The following is a 10,842-nucleotide window of genomic DNA, read 5'->3' on the forward strand; positions in this document are numbered from 1 at the left end:
TGCTTTGACTTGGGTAGCTCAGAAGTTGAGGCACTACTTCTGTGATTATACTACATAGCTCATATCAAGGATGGATCCCTTAAAGTACATCTTTCAGAAGCCCATGCCCACTGGCAAACTGGCCAAGTGGCAAATCCTGTTGAGTGAATTTGACATTATCTACGTGACTCAAAAAGCAATTAAAGGATAGGCACTAGCAGATCACCTTGCTGAAAATCCTATGGACGGAGAATACGAACCCCTGAAAACATATTTTCCTGATGAAGAGGTATCATTCATAGGAGAAGATATTGCAGAATCCTATGATGGTTGGAGAATATTTTTCGATGGAGCAGCAAATTTCAAAGGAGTTAGCATAGGAGCGGTTTTCTCGCATCAAGATGAAGACAAAAGGAAATTCTCTCCCAACTGGCAGGGTCCGTACATAGTTCACCGGGTTCTAACAGGAGGAGCCCTCATACTTGCAGAAATGGACGGGGATGTTTGGCCAAAGCCGATCAATTCAGACGCAGTCAAGCAATACTATGTGTAACCTTTATGCTTTCTTTTATGATGTAATTTGATCTACGCCTGACCTGATTCTCGTTTAAGAGGGGATACATAGGCAGCCCTATGGATTCGATCATAATTCAATAAAATTTTCATTTCCCCCGCTATTGGAAACTGGGGCAGAATTTTGAGGAGGACCCTCAAAATTCCGAAGTCAATTCCAGCCATTTATCATTAACAGCCATCAAAAGCAGCAGCCCAGTAAACTGGGGCAGAATTGTGAGAAGGACTATCAAAATTCCGGAGCAAGAAAAGTTGCAATGTCTAGAACCACGTCGCAGTCGTCGGTTCATCTAAAGAAAACTATTCTTAATTATGTACTTATGTTATGTTTTTACTAAATCATGCATCTTTATTACTAAAATTGCCTTGTTTAGCAACACTACCCCAGTGATATATACAGTATTGCCGGATCAAAGCCGAGCAGGTCAAGCAAAGCCAGCGGGGATACGAACTAACCTTTTCCCCTTTACAAACTCACAATTTTTTCTTTGGATGCAAGCACTTGAGTTGCAAAATCATCAAATATACTATACGCTCACTCACAAAGTTCAGGAATACAACTCTCCGAACCGTTGCACTTGCTCGCAACTGCTATCCGCACACAACAATGTCCCCAGCAGGCACAATATCCCCAGCAATCACGATACCGCAATCCGCTATCAGCTAAGAAAACTCTATTGCCATTTGCCATTTTTACTTCCTGCATAAGGCTACCATTCTGCCTTCTAAGGTTAAGCTCTACCTCCCTCTGCATTTCCTGCATTGCATAAGGCTACTATTCTGCCTTCAGAGACTAAGCTCTATCTCCATCTGCATTCTCTGCATTGCATAAGGCTACCATTCTGCCTTCCGAGACTAAGCTCTGTCTCCACCTACATTCTCTGCATTGCATAAGGCTACCATTCTGCCTTCCGAGACTAAGCTTTGTCTCCATCTGTATTCTCGGCATTGCATAAGGCTACCATTCTGCCTTCCGAGGTTAAGCTCTACCTCTATCTGCATGGCTGAAAGATTGCCACTTTATTTACATTCTGCATGGCTGAAAGATCGACACTTCATTTACATCTTGCATCGGCTGAAAGATCGCCACTTCATATACATATTGCATGTCTGAAATATCGCCACTTCATTTATATCTTGCATCGGCTGAAAGATCGCCACTTCATTTACATCTTGCATGGCTGAAAAATTGTCACTTTATTTACATCTTGAATCGGCTGAAAGATCGCCACTTCATTTACATCTTGCATCGGCTGAAAGATCGCCACCTTCTGCATCTCATGGGTTGAAAGATAACCAATCTATCCAAAGGCGTCATTGTTCGGAGGCACCATCTTCATAGCCCGAACGCCATGCCATGGCCTGAGGACCCTTTTTATCTTTTGCATATCATCATTCCAAGGCATCATAGTTCGGAGGCATCATTCTCATAGCCCGAGAGCATTATTTCATGGCCTGCGAATCCTTTATATACGCTTCATGGCCCAGGTCATCCTCATCATCCGATGACAACTCTCATGGTCCAACGGGAATTTGCATTATGTTTAATTTTTACGCACAATATATGCTTATATCACTTACTTGCAGGTAAACCAGCGAGCAACAAACATCTCAGCAGGAGCGATCCCGCTCCAGTTCCCGCAGCCCTTGCAGGTTTCAAGCCATTCACCCCAACCTGAATATTGCATACGTTCTTGAAAGTCTCCATCGGCCTACTCCGCCGACGGGTCCTGAACTACATATGGCCTGATTCCTGTAAGCCAAGGATATGTAGGCAACTCAGGAGCCAGAGCTCGGTCAAATTCTTCAAACCATTCTGTTTGGTCAAATTGGTCATCATATCTTTATCCGATAACTCTTTCATCCTTCTCGGGTAAAGAGGGGCAGTTGTTGATACCCAATTTTTCTCTGTATTTTTTATACGCAAAATGCCTTTCAAATAGCATGTATATGCATATATAAGTATACCATTTTTTTAAAAGATTTTTTAAATCAATTTACTGCCCTATTTTATCAAGAAAAAACCCAATAATTATCCCCAAAATTATTATTTTGGTAATTCATTTATTGGACTCTCATATTTATACTAAAATATAGCTAGTATGATTTTTGCACATTTTTACAAATTTATTTAGTATTTTTAAAACCATATTGCGTATAATTGCAATAGCCTATTTTAAGATTTAATTACATTTATAATTAAAAAATTGAGTCCAGTATTTTTAATTTAATATTTATATATTATTAATTAATTTATTACCTTTAATTTATTTTCAGAAATCATTTTACTATTTTTTATAAAATAAATAAGGGAAAAGTGGCTATTTAAATACTAGCCTTACTTATTTCAATTTTAGCCTAAATTCTACCCCAATTAAACCCAATTGAACCCCAGCCCAATTCCTAAAATTACCCGCCCCTGGCCCAATTAAATCCAACCCGCCCGGCTACCTGTTTAATCCAAGTCGTTGATCAAAATGATCAACGGCCATATTCTCTCCTTTCCTTTTTTAATTCACCAACCCCACTAACCCTAAGTCATTTTCACCTACCCGCTGCCTCTGAAACCCTCCACTCTCTCAAACTCATTCGAGTCTTCTCAGAACCCTAGCCGCCTCTTACCGCTTCCACCCTGAAAGCCATCGGAATCCATGGTTTCCAGGGCAATGGGAGTCTTATACCTACCTCCCGTTGCTCTTACACACCTGATCTCTAAAGATTCAAGGCCTGACCTTGAAGTACCCAGACCTCTGTCGATTCGAGGTTCCACAGCCATCTCCGGCCTTGCTCCGGCGTACCATGGTTCTTTGAGCATGATCCTGACCTCTCCGACTCAGATCGGTGACTTTTCAAAGCCTTTCTTATTTCTAGGGTTCTTCTGAAACCCTAACCCTTCGAGGTTTTTCCGATTCCCTTAAATCTGTTCCAGATCCATGCTTTCCTTAAGGTCTTAAACGTTTTCCTGACTTTTCTTTCAAAAAACTACTTTCGAAATCTTTCTTTTCCGATCTAGGATTTTCTGAAAGTATTTAAGTGTTTTATAACTTTCTTTTTCCTTTTATGTGTATTTGCTTCTACTGGGTTCTTGTATTTTCTTCTGCCATGTTCTTATGTGCTTCTTCTACTGTATTTTCCTATACTATGTTTGTATGTTTTTCTACTGTATGATTTCTCTACTGTGTTCTGATATGTTTCTCCTACTATATTTTCTTACTAAGTTCTTAAGTTTCCTTATTAAGTTACTGAGCTCTGTTTAATGTTTCTTCTAAAATTTCTTAGCATGCTTCTTCTACTGTTCTTATCGGTCTTCTCTATTATGTTTCGTATTAGCTTCTTCTACTCTATTTTTCTTTGAATTCTGCTACTATGTTCTGCATGTTACTTGCTATCATTGTTTTCTCATGAGTTTCGGTTGCTGAAAGAAACATGCAAGAGGTTTCATAGAACTGAAACCTCTGAGCCTATTTCGATTACTTGCCTTCTCATCTCTGTACTTGATTCAAGGTGGAAACCCTAGAATTCGGGGGTTCTGCCAAGTTTGATTATGTGATTTAATTGAACTAGGTTTTTTATTTTAGAACCCCTAACTCTTTCAGACCAACTTCGAGTCTCTGAACCGAGTTTGGACATCTGTGTTTGCATATGATTCTAACCTTTGGCTAAACTCTTCTAAAACTCTTTCTTCACTGGATCTTTCTATTGATTTTTGCAATGGCACAACATTTTCTTTCAACTCAACGTGTTTGTGTGCTCTTTATATGTGATGAATCTTCCTCTAAAAAGGCTTTCGACTCGTGGTTGATTCAAATTCCTTCTAAATAGTTCTGATTAATTCCCTTTCCATTGTTTGCTGATTTCCCTTAAGTTAAAAACCTTTTCCATCTTTTTGACTCAGTTCATTCATACAAGATCCCTGACCTTTGATTTACTGGCTGTTAATTGATTTTCTTGCCTTGTTTGTGCAACCGCGTATTTCATAAATTCTGTCCTTAAATAACTTTTATGTATTTACCCTTAATTGCATGTTGTGCACAAAGTGCTTATTCATTTTTCTTTCCTTAAATTGTTTTTACCCGTTTGAATCTGAATCCCTTAATTAAGGGAAGTCTTAAGTAATTGATTGACAATCAGTTCCTTGACTATTTTCTTACCTTATTTCTTCATGATTTTCACACTATAAAAGGCACGACCATTTTTCACAAAGAGGACATCAGAATCCTTCTGAACTCATACTCTCTCACAATAATTTTCTCTTCTTGTTTGCATTGTGGCATGTTTACAAGACCTACTACTTTTCTTTGTTTGTTTCCTTTGAAACTGGTATGTCATGATTTAAGCTTCAGCACCACAACAATGTGTTTATTTACAGTCTTTTTATCCATGTCTACTTTACAACTTTCTGTAGAGTTCAACATTTAAATTAGTATGCTTATGTCTTACTGCTTGTTTTTGCTATGAATCATCGCTCTCTATTTCCCTTTATGTGCTTTAAGTTATAGTTTAAAACATGGCAATATGCAAGTTATTGTCTATGGATTGAACTTGATCCCTTAGAGGATCCTAACCTCTAAACAATGTGTTCTAATAGGCTTATGGGTGTGCCAGCATTTCCCATTGTTGGGTATGCCCACTAGCCTATCCTTGCCTCCTTACCACCTCCCCATTCCCTATACCCCTATGTGTATTAATGTAAACTGTTTCCCTTCCCCTTTCCCCTTCTCAGAATTCTGCACTTGCACTCTCTCTTAGTCTCTAAGTTCTGCCCCCTCTTGTGAGCCTTGCCTTGGGACCTTGAGTTCCCTCTGAACTTGGACACTTGAGGGCTGGCCCTTCCACACTGCACTATGTCTTCATCTATAATGCATTTGGGGTGTGAGCACTGCCCGAAGTCCATATGAGGCTCTTAGGGAACTCTGACACATCCAAATGGGAGAAAGGATTTGAAATAAGATCTCTTGGAGTTGGTTTACTTCATACTTCAGACAGGAAGTCTGAATCAGGCTCTCCTTGGTTGTACTTTTTTCCGATTGTATTTTTTATTTACTTTACTCTTTTTGGATTGTAATAACTTTGTAATAAAACTCTCGGGGATGGCTAGTGAAAAGGGAGAGGTTACTATGTATGCAAAAAGGGGTAGATAACCTGCCTATAGGAGTTTATGAATTCCTGCATTCTCATATAAACACCATGTCTATAGGAATCTTGCATTCTCATATAGATACCATGTCTCTAAGAATTTTTGCATTCTCATGTATAGATACCATGTCTATAGGAATCTTGCATTCCCATATAGATACCATGCCTATAGGTTTTTCTGAATTTCTGCATATCATATAGATATCCTGCCTATAGGAATTTCTGAATTTTTACATATCATATAGATATCCTGCCTATAGGTTCTTTCTGAATCTTGCATATGCATTCCTCATTAGGAAAACATGTTTATAGGTCTTAAATAATCAACCGTAATTAGATATCATGTTCATAGACTTTAAACGAAATTCAGCATCTAGATGTCATGCCTATAGGATTTCTGCATTTTTTACTATGTTTATAAAAGTGTCCAAAATCGACAACACATAGAAAGCATGCATATAGGAGCTTTAATCGAATCTGAACCGCTTCACTCGCTTATAAGTCTAAAACCAGTAACAATGACGCAGGCTCTTTTGCTAAAACTCGCCTTTCTTTAATAACAGATGATTTTTCTTAAATCAGTATGTATTCATGTTTACTTCATTATTTCTGGAATCAGTAGATATCATGCCTATAGAGTCTTCGTCTAACACTTAGGCAAACCATAGGGTGAAAGTTTATAAACTGAATCAGATTTTATATGCTACAACCAGCAGGCAGGCCAGATTCGGGCTTCTTATCTGAACTATGTAATAAATCAGTGTGCCTCGATCCTTTAAGTTTAATCAGACCCCAAACAGTATGTGTAAGTCATGCTAACTACTTGTTTTTCTCTGCTTAAAGGAGGTCTGTTTGAGCCTTTTCATTTGTTTATATGCTTCCCCATACTTGCCATATATGTTCTGTTTGTTGCCTTAGTAGTTTTACCTTTTGAAACAACAAGTAAGCCCAATATCCCTCCCCTTTAGGATTAGTAGTCCCAAATGCCTCCGGGACTGATAGGATTGGGGCGGGTAATAGCATGCAATAAGTAAACGATACCATTCCGCGCTTTAATACCTCAACGGGGTGGGAAAGGGTAGATATGGATATGATGACCACGCAATAACATCTCGTGTAGCCCTCATTGAGGAGTGATTACCGGATGTTGTGTGGGGTGATCCATATTATTTACAAACCTAGGACTCATTTTCCTTTATTTATTTGTTTCGTTGTTTATTCTCAAATTTCAAACTATTTTCTTAAAAAAAATCAACTTTTCTTTTAGTTCTTTTAACTTCACCTATTTTGTAACCATTACGTGAAAATCTCCTCTTGTTTGAAGTTCTTATTTGCCTACGTGTTATTTGTACCTAAAGTCACAACAATGGTTTGGTCGGGAACCACACTAGTGGATCTTGAGAGGTGCCTAACACCTTCCCTTTGGGATAATTTCAATCCCTTACCCAATCTCTCGTTGTTCAAATCAAACCTTTCTTAGTGTCCTAATGCACTTAAATCATTAGGTGGTGACTCTTCAATTCAAACTCAATTCCCGAAAGGGAACGAGTTGTCCTCCCAAATGTCATAAACCCGATTTCGCGAGAAAAAGGGGCGCAACACATCACTGGTGGAGAAATGGCCAACATGGTCGGTCAAGTGTTGGAGAGCCATAAGATTATCTTCCACGAAGATGAGCTACCGCCCTAAGGATTGAATCACAATCGAGCACTGCATATCATGGTACAATTAGAAGACAAGTTCATTGCCAGGGTCTTGGTTGATGGAGGTTCGAGCCTAAATATTTGTCCATTGGACACCCTGAAAAGGTTGGACAAAGGTGGTCCATTGGACCTATTTGATTCAACTGTTTATTTGTAATGGACTAATTTGTAAATATAAGTTCAGCCGGGACCCACAGTTGTGGACCAAGAGGGGTGCCTAACACCTTCCCCTCAAGGTTATTTCGAGCTTATACCCTAAATCTCTGGTAATGCAAACCAATCTATGAGTTAATTACTCTAGGTGCCCTAATTCACCATAACTCGTTTGGTGGCGACTCTTCAAATACCCAATTCCCAAAAGGAAATGAGTTATCACACCCCATGGAATGTCGAAACCCGGACCTCTCTCTACGGAGGAAAAAAAGGAGACGCGACAATGAGTCATATGAAGGAGGCAAGTGAAGATAATGTCTCATCCTCTTCTACTTCTCAAGAGGATCCTGGTACCCCAATTGCTACCACTAAAGCTGAAGAAAGAGTTGGAGATGCAGCATTAGGAACTCCTGATGCAGAACAAAATAGTGGAAGTCATGATTCTGTTGATGTCAATGATGATTCACATATGGAAGAACCTAATCCTTCAATTTTGAAGTTCAAAACATCAAAGAAGCATTGAAAAAATGCTAACTGGATAGCTGTTATGCAAGAAGAACTCCATCAGTTGATAGGAATCAAATGTGTCCTTTGGTCCCTAGGCCTTCATACAGAATAGTGATTGGAACCTAGCCCAAAACACTCTCACTTGAAGGGTGCCAAGGGAAGTTAGAGGTATCCTAAGGGAACGAAGGACCTGGTCCCCATCTAGTGTTCAGGAGATTCTTTTGATTTGGTTGGATATGTTGATTCTGATTATGTTGAATATCTGGGTGATAGAAAAAGCACTTCTGGAACGGCACATTTTCCAGGGTCATACTTGATCTCATGGGGTACAAATAAACAAATTGTGTGGCTCCTTCTACTGCTGAAGCTGAATATGTGGTTGTTGCTTCTTGTTGTGCTCAAATAGTACAAATCAGGCAACATCTTGAAGACTTTGGTGTATTTACAACTTGAACCCAATACAGCACAAGAGGACAAAGCACATTGATATCAGACACCATCTTCTCAGGGGCAATGTTGAAAAGGTTCTAATTTGTATAAAATTCTGGAAAATGAAGGATCAGGTAGTAGACATCTTCACCAAGGCGCTGAGTAGGGAACTTTTTGAAAGAAATCGTCTGGAGTTGGGGTTGATCAAGCTCAACTGAGGACCTAGTCCCTTGATGATTGGCTATGTTAAGAAGGAAAGGTACAATGCTAAAAAGTATTTTTCGGCGACATCTAACTCAAATCTATACTGTTACAGGTATACACATATGGCAGTCTCACGACAAAACAAGTAAGAGTGACATTGCACTTCTAGGAGTCTTTGCTCAAAATTTTCAAAAACCATCAAGGAACCTGGCTCCTGTGACTCAGGTTAGTAGTCTCTCCAATACTTATATACCTTTTTAAGCTACTGAAGTGTCATGTCATTAATTTATTTCTGCCTTTCTCCTGCCTCTCCTCCTAACTTTTGAAGTCCAAAATGTTAAACCTTTTCTAAACTGACCCGTTTCCCCAAAAAGGCACTTCTCCATCTTACACCTAAATAAAATCGATTCTTTTCTTCAAAGCCAAAAATCAACCTTATCTCAAAATAATCCTTCTTTCCAAATATGCCAGAACTGATGTAAGCCCAACTCTCTCACTTTCCAAAAACCTAACTCCATCAGAATCAAAACCTCAAGAATTCTTTGGTAGATTTTGATGGAAGTTTAACTGAAAGGGAACAGGGCAGATCTAACATTCTAGAGCGTGAGGCTGAAGTTGTTGCTGGATTTGTTGAAGCCTTGAAGGATGGAGAAATTGGTAAATATGTGGACTAAATGAGGGACATGATCCCTCAAGTACTTCTCATGAAGTTAATTTTAATGATGATCTTTTTCTCTTTAAGTTCTGTGTATAAATAAACTTTCGATCCAGTAAAAAGGATTGATGAAAAGTAGGCTGAGTGATGATGAAGTGGTGTGACCTGCTGATGTTATTGTGGAAGAGTGAATGAAATGAAATCTTTACCTGTGAGAAAGAATTAAAAAAGGAAAAAAGAGGGTTGGCTGAGAAAGATGCAGCAGATGATAAGGGTAAACAGATTGAGAAGAAGAAGAGGGAGACATGGCTGCTCAGGGATAGAAAGAGTAGTGTAAGTGAGGAACCCGGTTCCTTACAGAAGCAAAAGGTTGAGCCATTAGGTTTGGAGGGATTAGACTTTGAAGTCTCAAAAAGTGATGTAAGGCAGAGTGTTGACTCTAATATTACTGAAAAAATGGAGGAACTTCTTGACATTGTTGAGCTCCAAAAATAGAATCACCTCTTTGTTCCTCCAAGTCCCAATGCTTCTGGAAAAAAAAAGTAAAAACTTCTATGTTTTATGTGATACTATGATGCTATATGTACATGGGACTCAGTTTGTTCTTGATAAGAAGAAGCTTGGGGAGATTCCTAGTGATCTGATTGATGGTTCAGCCTACTCAAATAGGTTGAGCACCAGGTCCTCGAAGACCCTCGGCAGAATAGAATGCTAAGTTGAAGGGTGAGAATGAAAGATTGAGGAAACGGGTGGAGGAACTGAGAGAGCAGATGATCATTGATCAAAGGAAAGTAAATGAACGAATGGACGAGCTCATCAAGTCCTTAGCCCCTTAGTTTTCCTACTGCCCAGTGATCCATGTCTTTCACTCCTTCCAAATTCCCTTGAATTCTTATCCTCTTTTGATCCCTATATTTGATAACATTGGTACTTTAATTGTTTAAATTATCATATTATGTATTGTTGAAGCTATTGTGTTTTTATTATCATTACTTCACTATGGGCAATCACTCTATGTTGTGCACTGACATTCACTTGTTGTTCTTGTTATTGTTTATGCTGTGTTGCCCAAGTGGCCTGAGTTAATGTTGCTGAACTTCTTTTTGGTAGTACTTCTTCTGTTATTCTTTCGATGATGCCAAAAGGGGAAAGCTATATAGGTGTCAACATGGGAGGAACAGAATCGAATGATGTGCATGAAAGATAGATCTGCTTCGCCGGGGGAACGTTGCTGATAATGCAGGAAAACATATGAGGAACCTGGTTCTCTAGTTCTCAAGAGATAGCTTTGCTTCGCAGGGGGAAGGTTGCTGATAATATGTTGATTATAGGTCTGATCCGTAGGAAACATATGCGGAATCTGATCCGTAGGCTGTTTTGTCATCATCAAAAAGGGAGAAATTGATAAGTTATGGAACTTTGAGTTTTGATGATTTGCCAAACAGTCTTTAGGAACCAGTTGTGATTGGATCCTTAGGTTCGGTTTTCAAGGGGAATATGGCT

The sequence above is a fragment of the Nicotiana sylvestris genome, chromosome 8, assembly GCF_000393655.2.
Source record: "Nicotiana sylvestris chromosome 8, ASM39365v2, whole genome shotgun sequence".
NCBI classification, from domain to species: domain Eukaryota; kingdom Viridiplantae; phylum Streptophyta; class Magnoliopsida; order Solanales; family Solanaceae; genus Nicotiana; species Nicotiana sylvestris.